The sequence below is a fragment of the Pipra filicauda genome, unplaced genomic scaffold (genome assembly GCF_003945595.2).
Source record: "Pipra filicauda isolate LSUMZ 115617 unplaced genomic scaffold, ASM394559v2 scaffold544_size365909_pilon, whole genome shotgun sequence".
NCBI lineage: Eukaryota > Metazoa > Chordata > Aves > Passeriformes > Pipridae > Pipra > Pipra filicauda.
The window spans coordinates 147,772-163,278 of NW_024104692.1; the positions used below are offsets into that span (position 1 = coordinate 147,772).

General features: G+C 48.4%; 1 long non-coding RNA gene across 1 annotated transcript; it reads right to left on the reverse strand.

Moving 5' to 3' along the window:
• Positions 1-6,402: 6,402 nt before the first annotated feature.
• LOC120324465 lies at positions 6,403-13,176 on the reverse strand. Its single transcript, XR_005565804.1, has 4 exons — positions 12,943-13,176; positions 12,085-12,160; positions 8,842-9,456; positions 6,403-8,144 (listed from the first exon to the last, which is right to left on the reverse strand). It is a non-coding gene; the product is annotated as an uncharacterized LOC120324465 (long non-coding RNA).
• Between the last annotated feature and the right edge of the window lie 2,331 nt (positions 13,177-15,507).

The following is a 15,507-nucleotide window of genomic DNA, read 5'->3' on the forward strand; positions in this document are numbered from 1 at the left end:
GCTTGACTTCACTGAATTTCACCTGGTGCTCTTGATCAGAGGGGTGCTGGGAGCAGTTCTCTGTCTGATGGTGTTTGTTGTGCTTGTGTCTTTGATAACTCCCCAGGAGGTTGCTGTGGCCACCAGTAACTTCTGCCCACCTGAACACGTGGTGTCCTTTCACTCTGCTGGGATGGGACCTGTTGTGTCTGAGCTGGGCAGGAGCAGAAGGGACACACAGTGACAGCCCAGTGCCCACCAGGAGGGCTGGGCATGTGCCTGCTGCTGCTAAGGGTTTTGGATGGGGGGTCAGGGTGCCCAGAAACTTGGGGCTGGGGTTGAGCTCTTGCCAGCTTTTGGTGGCTGCAGCATTACCCTCAGTGGGAGGAGAAACCATTGAGAAACTCTTTGCTACTCTGGTTGGGTGCAAATAAACATTAGTGCAGAATTTTATCGAGACTTGGCCCAACCAGGACAGCCATTTTTCAATGATCTGCTTGGAACTGAGAGGGAAAACAAGACAATGTCTGGCTGTCTAACATGGAGATGTCTGCAATGAGAGGTCCTGAAGCCAATTGTATGACAGAGGCCAGAGGCACTGAGAGCTGACAGAATAAGCATTGCCATTTACTGTAATAGCTTCATGCCTCCAGAAGTGCTCACTGTCCTGCAGAGTCCTTGAGAACTGCTGTTACTTGTGTCAGAGACACCCAGGCTGACCTGGCTGTCAGCAAACCTGAGAGGGACACGTCAGGGGAGGACGGAGGGAGCTGCTGTGCAGGTGGAAACTGGAGCACTGTCTGGACACGGCATATTCCTGTTAATCACTTACACAAATTAACTGTGACAGTCAGGGAGAAACTCTCCAATTTTAGACAGCAAAGCTTTAGGGAATTTACCGCTCTTCAGAAAGAAGTGATGGATTTTCAGCATGAACTGCATTAAAAGTTTGTCAAGCAGAGCAGGGAGCATTGTGTGGTACAAGGCAGGTTTGAACCCTTACCCTTGCATGAGAATCTTAGAATCACAGGATGGTTTGGGTTGGAAGGGACCTTTAAGAACCATCTAGTCTGATCCCCTGCCATGAATCCACTAGATCGGGTTGCTCCAAGCCCCATACAAGATAAGACTGAATGTTTCCAGCAATGGGGCGTCCACCATTCTTTGTGCCAGTGTTAAGAAGAGCTCATATGTATTTTCTGCTCAAAACTTTTCCACTCTTCCCTTTCCTCATGATTTAGCAGGACAAGATTAATAAAGACTCACTCTAACCCCCCAAGGCTGCCCACTGAGCCCAGATGGATGCTAGGACTGGCAGTGTCTGCAGTGGTACCCTTGGATGGATCCCCTGGCAGAGCTGGAAGGAGCTGTGCTCAGGGGATGCTAGGGGAAGCCCTGGGGGGCAGGAGCTGCTCCTGCAGTCTGGGGACTGTGTGACACTCGAACCCCCTGGTAATTGTGCCAGAGGATGAGTTAAAATCTATGGCAGCAGTGTGGGTACAAGCCTCAGGCTCTGCCTCTGTCAGGGGTTTGGCAGCCCAGTGAGGGGAGTGAGCACAGATGACAGCAGGAGAGCCAGCCTTGCTTCACAGCACCTGAGAGCGGCTTCCACAGCTTCAAGCATTTCAGGGCTTTAGATTTCTGTTGTATCCATGTGGCAGATGGCCTATCTGTCCCATAACATGCAGCTTCCTTCCCAGATTTGTGACCATTTATTCAAACCCAGTTGTCTGCAGCTCCCTTTAACCGCTCGGTGCTGAGAGCCCCTTGGCTGGGCAGAGCCACTGGACAGGGCTCACCCTGGGCCCATTAGGCACTAGAGGTGCTCCTGCCTCTCAGAACATCAAACAATTTAGTTTTCTTCTGTACTGAGGGAGAGAAAAACCTCCTTGCTGCAGGGCATTGGCAGGACTGATTTCAATTTGCCAGTCACTCATTCTTTGTTCTGGATCCTCTGCTTCCACTCTTTGTCTTGCTTATGCGATGCTTTCTCTTTTTTTCTGCAGCACTTGTGAGAGGAAAATTCTTTGCAAGCTGGTGCTGTCCACTGCAGATGTGTCAATGTACATCCTTGAACAACTGCAACATCTGCCTGTGTCATCCTGTGTCATCCAGGAACCTTTTTGCCCAGCTCAAGATGCTGATAATCTTAATTCTGATCATGATATAGTGATGACGATATTAATAAATGATAAGTAGCTGCTTTTTAATCAAAGCTTTTGATTTTGTTGGGGTTTTGTTGCTGTTGTTTGGTTTTGTTATTGTATAGAAAATAGTCGAGAAATGTAATAAAACCAACAATAAACCAATTATAAGTAAAATGAAAAAGGAATGTAGTTGTTCCTGCCTGGTTATAAAAAGATACCAAAATAAAGAAGCAATTCAAAAGTAAAACAAAATGCATACTGGAAAACTTGTGTATACTTTGTAATGGGGTTGTGGGGTTTGGGGGAACCCTGTCTGTCAGGCGTGGTTGGCTGTGGGTGCAGCTGGTGTATGATTATAAAATGTGTAATAAATCTGGAAGCTTTAACATGAGTTTCATTCATCCAGCCTTTACACAAGGCTGAATAACTTACACCAGCCCAGTCTGTCTAAAGTGGCTGCAATAGTGTTTTTTATAAACTGCTTATATAAAAAACTTGGGCAATTTCATCAAACTGCTTCACTCTCCCAGCCAGGGCCCTCCAGTGCTCCCACGGCTGGGGCAGAGGCTCAGGGACTGGAGAGCTGGGGGTGAGAACAGTAAAGGGTTTGGGCTTGAAAGGCTGAAAGAAGGCAAAAAATAAAACTGAACTTTCCAAACACTATTTTGTTTTACTAATTTTAGCTGATTTATTACTTGAAATTTCCCACAAATCCTTGGTAAACTTCTGCTTTCAGCAGCTTTCTCAGTCATCACCTGCATATATTTCTCAGCTGATTGTGCCATGTATGGGGCAGGGGACCAGGTGGAAAGCAGAAATTAAAGAAAAACCTAAAAAATATGGGAAAAAGTTGCAGATTAAACATCCCCATAGATATTAAAAGGAATTAGGTAAAACCTGAACCAAACCCAATTAAAAAAGTTTTTTAACTTTTTTTTTAACAGCAAGGAATCCTTTTTTCTTAAAATATGTTGTTGTTTTGTTTTTTGGTTTTTTTTTTACTTAATGAATGTTTTGGTGGCACTGAAGAGGGAAGGGGATTGATTTTTCCAAACCAAAGTGATGATGGGTGTTCCGTGCTCTTGACTATCCCTGTTCTCGTGCAGGGTGGGTGCAACACAGGTGCAGAGTCTGCACTGGCCATGAGGCTCAGCTCTCTGGTTCCTGGGACCAGGAGGGTCAGGGAAGAGCTGATGGAGGAGGGCTCAAGGTAGAGAGTAATTAAATAACAATCACAATGTTATTTCTGTTTATAAATGATTACTTAGGGGAACTGTCTCCTCCCTCACATGCCATGACTGGTTCATAGCATGGTCCCTCTGGGTTGTGACGTTATATTTGGCATGTCAGTACTTTTCTGGGATTTGTTTTGTCGCTTCATGTCTCTGAGCTCTGTAGTCCTACTCTGGAGCTATCCATATGACTGATTTTTGGGAGACAGAGCCAGGCTGTGTGACAGAAAAAAGAGCAACCAGGGAGGCACAAGGAGCAATGAAGGACCCAGAGCTTAGACTGGGCAGAGGTGGCTTGTGCTTCCCTGCTGCCCAGGGCCAGAGGACAACGAGCTCCTGGCCCAGATGCCAGCAGCTGCTGGGCTGCACGCCCTCCGCTCTCCCCTTAAAATGTGCAAAGCGATTTGGGGAAAAAGGAGTGAGGTTTGGCCATTGACAGCAGCAGTTAATCTCTCCCTGCTGCCTTGTGAATAATGGGCACAAATTATGGTCTGGCAAGGAAAGTATGAAATGCACCTCTGCTCGTTACATGATTATCGGAGCCATTGTGAAAGAAAATCCTTCCTTGTTTCACACTCCCAATAAGAATTCCATCAGTGGTAAGCAGCTTTCCACAGCCTTTCTCACCAGCTCCTTCCCTGCTTTATCCATTTGTATTGAGGCTTTATGAACTGCCCTTTCAGCTGCATTCCTGCCTTCTCCAATGGCTTTTGGCCAAGCTGGTTAATCGTTTCTGTTAACTTCCTTTTAGTCTGAACAATCTGAGCTCCCCTGAACGTCTTCTTGTGTTTTGTTCAGACACCAGTTCCTCCTGGTGCAAGATGACTGATGACAGTAGCTGTGGGCAGGCCCCATGCTGAGGAACAAGCCATTTGAAAATAATATGCTCTTTAGCCATTGGAATTATTAATAGCAGCTTTGCTTTCCTGTCTCGGGGCATTTAACACTCGAGGATTTAGAGATTTAGCCAATCATGAGAATTAAGCTTTTAGCTCACAACAGACTCCCAACTTGACTGGCTGGGAAGGGGAGATGGGCCCATTTTCTTCTCAAGGTGCCACAGTTTGGTATTTTGGTAGAAGCTGAATTGCTGATACTGTTACTGATGATGTGCAGCAGCCTGACTGCTCAGAGGAGGAGCTGTCATTGAATGGACAGGTCACGTCCAAGTCACCGCCCTGGTGGGTCCTGCTGCTGACCCTGGGAAGGGGTTAAAGGCTCAGTGGGCTGAGGCTCATGTCCTTACTCAGGCTCAGTGGGCTGAGGCTCATGTCCTTACTCAGGCTCAGCCTCACTGCTCCTTTCTGGGAAGTGCTTCTTTGGCACAGCGGATCCAGTGAACCTTCAGTCCTGGGATGCTCACTCTGTCATTTCCCAGCTGGTGCCTCACCCTGCTTGCACAGCCACATGGAGAACGGCTGGGATTGCTTCACCTTCAGCCCAAACACAGCTGTGCATCAGCTGGGAAAGTCTGTGATTTATCTTTGCTCGTTTCTCCCGTTGTACATAAAGCACAAGATGAGCACAAATGTTGATGTTGGAGATGTTAACAAGCGCCTGAATTCTGTGCTACTTCTGTGCTGGATAAACACAGAGCGGTTGCTGTAATCCTTACATGGAAAGTGAGAGCAACATCAGCGTCACCAAACCTCTGAGAGCTCGAGGCTTACTACACTGATCTATTTATAAGCAGACACTCTTCATAAAGGTTTAAAGGAAATATCAGTGATGTGCACACGACACATCATCATCACGAAAATGAGATGGTACAACAGTCGAATCATCAGAATCTATTGCTTTTTGTAGCCCAGATGGTGTGTGGAGATCCTGAGCCAAAACAATGAACCACGTCAATCAGTGGTTTTTGTGACTCCCCTGTCACCTTTTCATTCCAAATGTAAAAATGCATGAAAAGGCAAAGTTTGAGCCCAGTGCCCCCAGCAGCACTCACTGTCCAGTGAACAGTGGCTCAGGAAAATACACTGCCTTTCACCTCAACTTTTGCTCTGCCCCAGCCCAGCCCTCACCCACCTGTGGCAGAGCCCAGCACCCCTCCAGCACAGGCCTTTGTCACAGCCCCAGGTCCCCAGGTCACACCCTTTGTCCCTTTGTCACACCCTTCCCTCTGCCCCTTCTCTGTTTCTATGTTTCACATGGACAGCCTGAGTAGAAACACTCACTCTTTTATCCAATAACTCACTCAAGAACCACAGCTCTGTCTGGAGAAGCCAACTAACACTCCTTTTAATTCTTTACGTCAGCTCTGGGGTGTGAGGATGTTCACTCACCTGCAGCACTGACACGTGTTCCCACCTGACAATGTGCAGCCTGTCTCCCAAACAGAGGGTTGTGTGGAGTCATGGAAGCATGAAATGCACACACTTGAAGACAGGGAAGAGGCTGGTGTGAGGGACAGGATGATCTGCCTTGCCTGCTTACAGCAGGTACAGCTGGGACTCTGAGCAGGGAAGATCGGCACACAAGGTAATTTTGCTGGTTGCTGTTCGGCATAATTTGAGGCTGGAAAGGCCTTGGAAAGGGAGTTACTTGGAAAGATATCCTGTGCCAAATCATAGTGCTCTCCAGCACTGGAGCTGCTGTACAGCGTGTGCTGTGCAGGACATGTTGACATGTCATGCTGACACAGATATGGGGCCCCGGAGCTGCCCCTCGCTGGAGCCACGCTGGGCACACATTGATGGCACACACCAGGCACACGCCAGGCACACGCCAGGCACGCATGGCCAGCACACCCGCCAGGCACATGCCAGGCACACACCAGGCACACATCAGGCACACGCTGGGCACACGCCAGGCACGCATGGCCAGCACACCCGCCAGGCACACACCAGGCACATGCCAGGCACACATCAGGCACATGTCAGAACACACGCTGGCACAGCCGCTGCCCCGCCTGCTGCCGGCTGGTTCCCTTGGCTTCACTCGCAGTGACGCTCAGACCTGCACCAGAAAATGAAAAAATGGGAAGAAATACTCCCAGAGTCACTGTAGTTTTGACGCTTTTGTTATTTTAGTCTCATTCCCGTTCCACAATAAGTGCTGGATTGAAACCACACCCGACTCAATTCATTGTGGAAGCCGGTTTCTGCCTTTCTTGACCGAAGCTGTCATTCATTTGTTCTGCTTTTGCCCTGTGAGTGACTTTAATCCAGCTGTTTACACCACACTGAGCTCCCCCCGCTACCCTCCCTATGACTGCATGGCTGTCTCTGACCACTGCACTCCTCGCTGGCTCCCAGGAGGAGCTGTCACAGCTGCAGGAGCCCCGGGGACCTCTCCTGGCGCCGGGGTGCCCTGCCCCGGCCGTGCCAGGGCTCTGGCTGGTGTGGCTCTGCAGGCTGGGGACACCTCTCGCAGCAGTGGCAGGGCCTGTCTCCTGCCCACAGTGCTCTGGGCGCTGGAAGGAGGGGGCAATCCGGGTGACTAAAGCAGATGGCAGATTTCTGCTGTGATGCAGATTTCAATTAATGCAGTATATTAATCTTGTAAATCCTATAAAGTAATGTTAAACAACCAGGCCTAATTCCACGCCTAAATTCTATATTAAGGTTGACCACATATTTTTAACTAGATGACTATTTAATGTGACTATTTAACTTACAGATATCATGAACAGGTGTTGGGCAAGGCTTGGTACATGTTGCCCTTTCTTTCCATTGTAGAGCTCTCACAGGAAACATGTCTAGCCCCGGGCTCTCTTACGTATCCAGTTTGTTTTGGATACTTGAGATGGTAAAGGACACAAAGGGAAAATAATTCAAGTAATAAGGGAACAGTAAAAAAACATGAAGCAATAAGCACTGCAATGGGGGAAGGCTTTACAATAAACTGTTCAAACAGATGTGAAAGGAAATGAAACATTGCTGTCAGTGGAGCAGAAATCGTTTTACAAGTCAATCTCTTAAACTGTACAAACTGCTAAATGGAAGGTTGTGTTTAGCAGTCTGAAACAAGTTGCAAATTCTTGAAAGAAACGGGTTTGCTGAGACTATGACACACAATAAAGCTGACAGGGCTGCCTGATGTGTCGGTGTATTTGCAAGGAGGATCCTGTGTCATTCTGTAATTAATTTCATTGCAAGTGTGATATGTGCATGCCTAACACATCACGAGGTGATGGGCAGATGTAGATTGTTCATAGCACTGTCATTAATTTCACCACTGTTGACAATCAGCTCATGGAAATAAGTTGCCAAATCCCAGCAGGATCCTGAGATCCTGAGTTTGAACCCTTCCCATGAGAGATGAAGTGCTGCACTTCTGGAAAGTGGAAATCAAAACTCTTGTGAATTGAACAGCCTCATTTGCTCCGCAGCTAATTACACCTGGTTTGGTTCTGCTCTGTGTTAGCAATATCATCTGAAAACTTTAATTAAAAAAAGGAAAAAAACTTTCTTGATCAGTAGCAGTCAATACTCGGGAGTGGGCATCTGCCTCACCTGAAGTCAGCACTTGGCGACTTGTTTCACATGGATTTTTGTGCTGTGCTGGCTTACACACAGGAGATGCTATTTTGCAGGGCTGGAGTTTACCGTGATATCTGTTGGTATCTGCAGATGGAGGAGGGACCAAGTGTTCCACAGTGTGCAGCATCCCACAGCAGCTCTCCCTTACATCAGCTGAGCATCCCCACCTCTCAGAGCGAAGTCCGGGAAGGCTTCCCAGAGCACAATGATCCCAGGTGACCAGCTCCGAGGTTGTCCACTCCAGAAGAGCCAGTGTGTGAGAAGGGCTAACACAGCAGCTTTCAGGTGTTCACAAATAACTGAGAAATGAAGTATACAAGTGTTGAATAAGTTTGTGCACTCACAACTGAACACTCGGAGCAGCTTTAACTTAGACCAGTGCACACTGAGACTGGATACACTGACGTGTGTGGAAGTGGGGCTGGAAGGGAATTGATGGGCTATGTGTGGGAACTGTTTCTGGAGCTGCAGATGCCAGATTTACCAGGAATTAGTGCCCTCAGAGGTAAGATTCACCAAGGTTTACAATTGCAATGGGATCAGGCTGCGCTCAGCCCTGATACACGATAGATGCTCACTGAGCATGGGGCAGAGGGGTGGGGGTGCGTGGGGGGATGGAGCCAGTTCATGGTGGGGGAGCTGGAACAGCACTTGGGCCCACACCACTGCTGGTGGGAGGCTATGACCCCCGGACCTGCTGCCCCCTGAGCTCCCCATGGCGATCTCTGCTGGGCTCTTACCTTCCCCTCAGGGGTCAGGGCTCTTCTGCTCCTCTTTCTTACCATCCCCTGACACCAAGAGCTGTCCCAGACTCAGACCAGGAGGGTGTCAGTGCCTTGCACTGATTATCAAACTTGCATCTCTTAATTAGCAGATTCTGATTAATAATCAGGATTAATAAATCAGACCTGAATAGAAAAAGCCAAACACCTCTTTGCTGCCTCTCCTTGTTGAATCTATGTGTCCCCTGTGTTCAGAGTTACCCAGGACACTGACCTGGTCTGCACGGTGGGGATGGCGTGTCCGGCAGTGTGGAGGAAGGATGCTCTCCAGGAGAGTGCTCTCCATGAAGAAGTTCTCCGTGAGGGTGCTCTCCATGAGGAAGCTCTCCGTGAGGAAGCTCTCTGACAGCTCTCCTGATTTACCTCTCAGTTTGCCTCAGGCAGGACAAAGCAGAGCAAAGAGATTCTCTGGGCAGTAATCATGAACTGCTATCAACAGATTTGATTCTCACTGACCTGGAAATACTGCTGATTCTGCCCAGGGACACAGTTCTTACTCCACACCCCTAAACGAACCTTGTTTTCTATGGAGACTGCACAGTAGAACAGCCTGTGATTTGTTGTCAGAAGCTCTTTTCTAAGCAAACCCACGTAGAGACATTCCTCCTGGTTTGCAGCATGGTGTGACTGATCCCTCCAGGGACTCTCCTCCTTCAGGAAACAGAATTGCAGCAAGCAATGGCATTAAGTGTCATTACACTGGCATGAACAGAGAGCTCTGCAGGCTTCCGTGGAGAGGCATTTCTGATCAGGAATGAGACTGTCGAGGAAGGTTCTCATTTTGAAGGGCTTTTATCCAGTTACTCCAGGCTCACAGTTTCTTTGATGACTAAAATAGAATTGAAGGAAGAGCTACTGTCAGTAAGACTGATGCTAAAATATTCCCAAGATTGAGAAATATCTTATTGGTTTAAAGGGAAAAAATCTCTGGCAGAACTAGGGAGATGAGCAGTAATTTCTTTGGTTCAGTTTAACTTGTGCTGGGGCTCCTTCTGCCTGAAACTCTGAGTTAACAGTTCAGGTTTAGTTCTGGCAATCGAGTTTTTCAAATAGTCATGTAGTTCAGACCATGAATAGCACAGGTTCAGCTCAGCTCCCTGAGAAGCCTTTTGTACAAACCAAGCATGGAGGAAACACTGAAGGTTTGTTTTTCCTGGCAGAACACCCTGCACAGAGCAGACTTCAAAGCATCTGCAGCCAGGAGCTCCCACACACTATCCCAGTGCCCACACAATGGGCACAAGGACAAATACCAACCTGACCCTGCATGTTGGTAATGGGAAAGATTCGCTGAACGTTTCCTCCAGAGACCAGAGGCCATTTTTCCTGTGTAGATCCATTTATTCCTGAATTACAGTGCCCAGGGAGTGACCCAGTATTCGTTCTAAGGTGTGAGAAACACATTTTCTTCTCAGTGCTGTGTGAAATTTCAGCTTCTCCTTTTCCCATTCACCTCGTGTGAAGCTGGTATCAGATGCTGTCTGCCAATGCCATTTTAATGTGCTTCAAAGATAAGGGAAGTTTCTTCCTTGGTACATTGAATCTCAGTGTCACTACTCCTGGCAGGATTTGAGCATACATTTGGTTTTCTCAAGAGTTAAGAGGAGCACACAGAGATGCTCATGGCCTAAACTGAGCTGATCTCAGCACCTTCTGTACACTTCCCAGTACTGAGTATTTTCTGAGATTGGGTTTTCAAGGCTGTTGGTTCAGGATTCGGGGCTGGGTGTGCAGGTGGGTGGCTGAGCACTGTGGCAGTGCCCTGGCAGAGCACACCAGCCACAGCTCCTGGGCCTTCCTCGCTCTCCTCATGAGCAGTGTCAGGTCCCGCCCTGATCCGGTGACATTCCTGGCACCAGAGCAGCTGATGGCCAGTGTCTTGTGTGGGAATGGGGTGCTGCAAGACAGTGTGAGAAAAATTTGTTTAAAACCTCACCCAGTGTTACAGAAATGTAAGTTCAGCAATGACAGAGAAGCACCTTTGAGTACATTTCTCCAGTAAGCTTTTTGTGCATTACCCTTGCATTGTTCTGGGGAGGTTGTCACAAGACATATCTGCTTATCTCCTGAGCTCTTTCTGGGCTCCCCAGCAGACATCCCTCTGATTCCAGCCTGGGCTCACTCTCTCCTAACTCCAAGCAAATGCTCCAGCAGCACTGGCTGCTATCTCAGTGTTCTGCTCTCACACAGCTCACTGTGCAGAGCAGGTGAGTGTTCCCAGTGCTGCCCTTGGCCCGCACTACCTGCATCCCTGTGCTCCACATTCCCTGCTCCCAGGGCACAGAGCCTGTGGGTCTCCTGGTATTTCACACCTCTGTGGGGAGACCTTTTCCCTGATGCGAGTTCATTACCTGCCAAAAGTCACAAGAAGCAGGATGGTCATGTGGTGTGTGGCACAGGTGAGTTCAGATCACAATGGCAGTGCTGCACAGACCTCTTTGGAAGAGGTTTTTTCTCTCAAAGTCTGTTCAGGAGGATATGAAAATTTACTCTCACCAGAGCTGAGAGCAAGAGGAAATATCACCATAATTTCTTTGCAGATGAAAATAGGTTTGCAGTGATTTGCAAATGTGGCATAGTTAACTCTGCAAATGAGTCTGGAGCTACAATATTCCAATCTGGCAAATGATGAGGCTTTCAGATCTCAGCTGCATGGCAGGTCCCGTGTCCCTCACTATGTTAGAGCATGTGTTTGGTATCACACCTGTGTTCTCACTTTGCTGTGGGAAGACTTACTGAAGTATAAACCTTGGGCTCCATCTCTGACCTCCCTAAGCAGCACTTTGTCACTGGGATGGAGCTGTCCCTGCAGGCTGGCCATGTTGCTGGGGGGTTTGGCATGGCTACAGGCAACAGAGAGTAAGAGAACTGCACATGAACCCTCCCCCCAAACCCCTTCTCTCTGCTGAGAGGGAGCCCACCAGCCACCCTGGGAGCCCCTGAGCCCATGGGGACACCCCGCTCCCTGCTCCAACACGGCTGTACCAGGGTGCCAGGGTAGGGCTGCAGGATGCCATGATCTCTCCTCCGTTTGTTTTGTCCTCACCCTTGGGGCAGCAGGAAGCGGTTGCATGACACTGGTGGGAGGCTCTGCCTTGGCTTTGATTCCCTGTTGCTCCTGCTGAGGCTGGCTGTCCTCCCACTGAGACTGGCTGTCCCCATGCTGCCCAGGCCCCGGCTCCAACACCCCCATCCCACTGAGACCCTGGCCAGCTCTGCAGGAACAGGGCAGGAGTTTGAGGGGGAACATGTGCAGTCTCCCATCACCAGTGAGAGTGTGCACCCTGCCACCAGCTCTTCCCACAGGGACAAGCATAGACCTGGATCCCGCACCAAAGCACAGGTCAGTGAAATGGGGTGGTTGCCTTCTCCCTGCCAGCTGGAAATGTGTCTGAACATAATCCTGATGTGCTGGAATCAACAGCCCAGTGACCATGGTGCACATATTAATACTTACTGTTGAAGGGGGATGGCAGGGATCTCCCTGAGAGAAGGCAGTATCCATCAGCGCAGTACAGGGGATCAAGACAGCTCTTCCATGAAAAATAATAAAAACATATGAAAGATGGCTGGTTATTTTAAAGAAAACAAAGAAAGCAGTTTTAAAGCCAGTTGAGCTTTTGACCCCAAACTTCCAACTAATGTCAAACCAGAAAGTTCTAATAGGAAATGCAGTATGTGCCAGAGAAGATGTGGCTGAGGACCCAACCTGTGGAGAAGAGCTGCAGAGAGATGAGTGCTCTGGGTCATGTGCTGAGAAGGGGAGTGAAGCAGAGCTGGCAGCTGGAAAGTACAGCAAGGGCTGGCCAAGGGTAGAGGTGGGCAGTTCCTGCAGGGCAGCAGCACCTCACAGAGCTGGGGGGTCCAAGGGTGGGGAGGGCTCTGTGGGTCCCTGCTCCCCAGCACAGCTTTTGGACACATCTGAGGAGTGGGCAGGGAACTCCAAAATCAGGCCTTTCCCTACCCCTGCCCTGCTGTCCCTCTCCTGCAGAGGTTGCTTTTTCCTCTATGACACAAACAGAAATTCCTCCTCTGCTCTCCCCCTCCCCACACTTCTGCATGCCCTCTCTGATCCTCTGCTTTGTTCTTGCTGTTCCTCTGCACCTTTGCTCCTCACACTTGTCTGTTTTTTGGATTACAATAACATGATTTAATCGTCCTCCTTTTAAAAATAATCCCATCCCTGATCCCATTCAGCTTCCCAGCTATAGTCCCTTCTGCTTTCATCTGGAAAATTATTTAACATGCTGTACAGGCTCTCTTTCATCTGTTTTGCTCTAGACAGTTACCAAGCACTCGTGGATTTAGCACCCACCTTTTCCCAGTTGGTTTGATTTCCCAAAAAGAGAACATGAGGGACAGAAACCTGCCCATGCTCTGGGCAGTCAGTCCAACAGCACACAGGGATGGATGGTTGTTCACTCCCACTGCCCTTCCCTCCCATATATTCATTAACTAGGACTAGCACTGTTATTCCCTGTTCTGACACTGCCGATGCTCCTGTTTCCGATGCCAGCTCGGAATGGATGTGTTACTCTGACAGGAGCCTGATGAAACCAGCAGTTCCACAGGAAAACCAGGCTCGTCTGCTTCCCGAGTCAGAGGAAAAGCAATTCTGCTTAGGAAGAAGACAAAGCATTGACTGGCACCTCCCATCCTTTCCTTATTTAAGCATTCCCTGAGTCTCAGAGGCACTGAATGGTGCCAACACACTGAGAGGAGGGACCAGTTCCCTCCTCCCTTTACTTTCAACATCCCTGTCTGCTCCTCACACCGGTGAGAGCCCCTGGCACTGGGCAAAGACATCACTGTGTAACTCTTCCTGGTGCCTTACGCAGGACCTGAGGGTATCAGGGCTTCCTGCTTTTGGGATGGAGCACCAGAGCAAGCCCAGCAGGACCTTTGTGTGGCCGTGGCTACAGCTGGAACCGGCAGCCAACAACTCCGGCAAAAGCTGCTGCCCATCAAAGCCTGGTGAGTCACTGCAGGCTCAGAGAACGAGCAGTTCCTTGAGTGTACATCTGACATGTTCAGTAGGATAGAGAGCTGATAATCAAATTTTTCTGCCAGATACACAAATTATTTTTGAAGCTCTGTATTGCCACTGTTTGTGGACAGAGTCACTAAAACTTTTCCTCTTAGACCAGCTGCTGTGAGTCATTTCCTTGCTAAGCCATATGGCATAGCTGTTATGTCACTTCGTTTGGAAATGTGATTTATTTAGCTACGATAGTGCTTTATCTCCCTTGTGTTTGTTCCTCTGTACATGCACATTGGGCTCTTGGCACAGGAAGATGTATGTCCAGAGAAAATCCCTGTGAGAGCAGTGGGGGTGTAGCAGCCCCTTACAGGCAAATTGTGACAACGATCATCCCTGAGGGCAGCGGGAGCATCCCTGAGAGAAGGAACAGCTCTATTCTAGTGCTGGGCGACACCTGAGGAGCTGACTTGGGGGTGTGTTTTAAAGGGCAAGAAGAAAGCCCAGAGGGTTTCTCTGGGGATTTCCATCCCTTCAGCCTCCAGAGCAAAGCCAGAGTCCAGCCCATGGGAAGCAACTGGGTAAGTCAAACATACCCCTTGTCCATGAAAAATCATAGAGACCTTCTCACATTGGACACGAGCACCGGTGAGCCCCACACCTGGGGTGTTCTTACATTCAGTGGCAATAAAGCCAAACTCCTTCACTGAGGCAGAGCTGGGAACTTGCACCAGACACCTCCTTCGGAGAGCTCGAAGGCTGGTTACTGCCTTTGGGACCTGCAGAGTCTGCTGGGCCTTGTGGAGCACTTTGATTTGGGAGGTACAGGTGAGGGGATCAAAGGACAAGGACATATCAAATCTTCGGGTACACCCCAGGATTTCACTGTGTTCCCTGGTAAATTAGAGCAGAAATTAATTTCCAGACTAAGGGTGTACAAAGTGTTTGGCACCCAGGGCTGTGCTCCACAGAGAAGCCCAACACTTAGAAACAGAGAGTACAATTAAAGAGCTTAACCAACCATTACAGAGGTGTTAATTCATTGCTGCAATTACACAGCTGTTTGTTCATTAAAGGAGGAATTTAATACAATAATAACACAATTATAATATTTGCAATTCTGCACACTAAAAGTCAAAACACAATTAGAGTTTTCAGGAGCAATGCAAACAGTACTATTTTCTCTCCAAAAGGGCCTTTAGAACTCAGAGCTTACAGAAAACTTTTACTGGGCACAATGTGCTCTGCACTGTATCAGAATATTCCCCATTTGTACTGCTGAGCCCAGAACTGAGAAGAGCTGTGAGAACCCCTCTCTGCAGCTGCAGCCCCCTCCGGCCTCAGGGCCTTCACCCAGTCACAATGGGCACATTTTCTGTCTATAAAGCTCAGCCTCAAAACTTTGTCTTCAAGTGTTAGAACTTTTTCAACTCACTCGGGAAATATTTCATCTTTTTCACATTTTCTCTATTTTTAGAAACAAACTCACCGCTGCATTTCGGAATTTACACACAATTTCACTGCACTTGAACCTATAATTCTGAAATCAATGAGCTATTTAATAAAAAAGTTAATCCAGATACTGTGAGGAGGTGTGGGAATGGTTTTCAAAAATCACTTTTTTTATACAATAGTGTTGATTAAATCTTTGCAGCTGCTGCTGAGCTGCAGGATTTAGTGGAGGTGGAACAGGGAAGTTTTCTACACAGAACAGGCATGATCTGGTGTTCATGAACCATTGAGAGTATTGATTTTGTACCTCACTTTGAGCATATGGAAGATGACTGTGGTCTATTAACAATGCAGACACTGCTCAGGTTATCACTGAGGGTGAGGAGCTGCCCTGGTATCCCTGGGTAAATCCCTCTGAAGGAAGGAAAGGGCATGGAGGCTCAGGCAGGG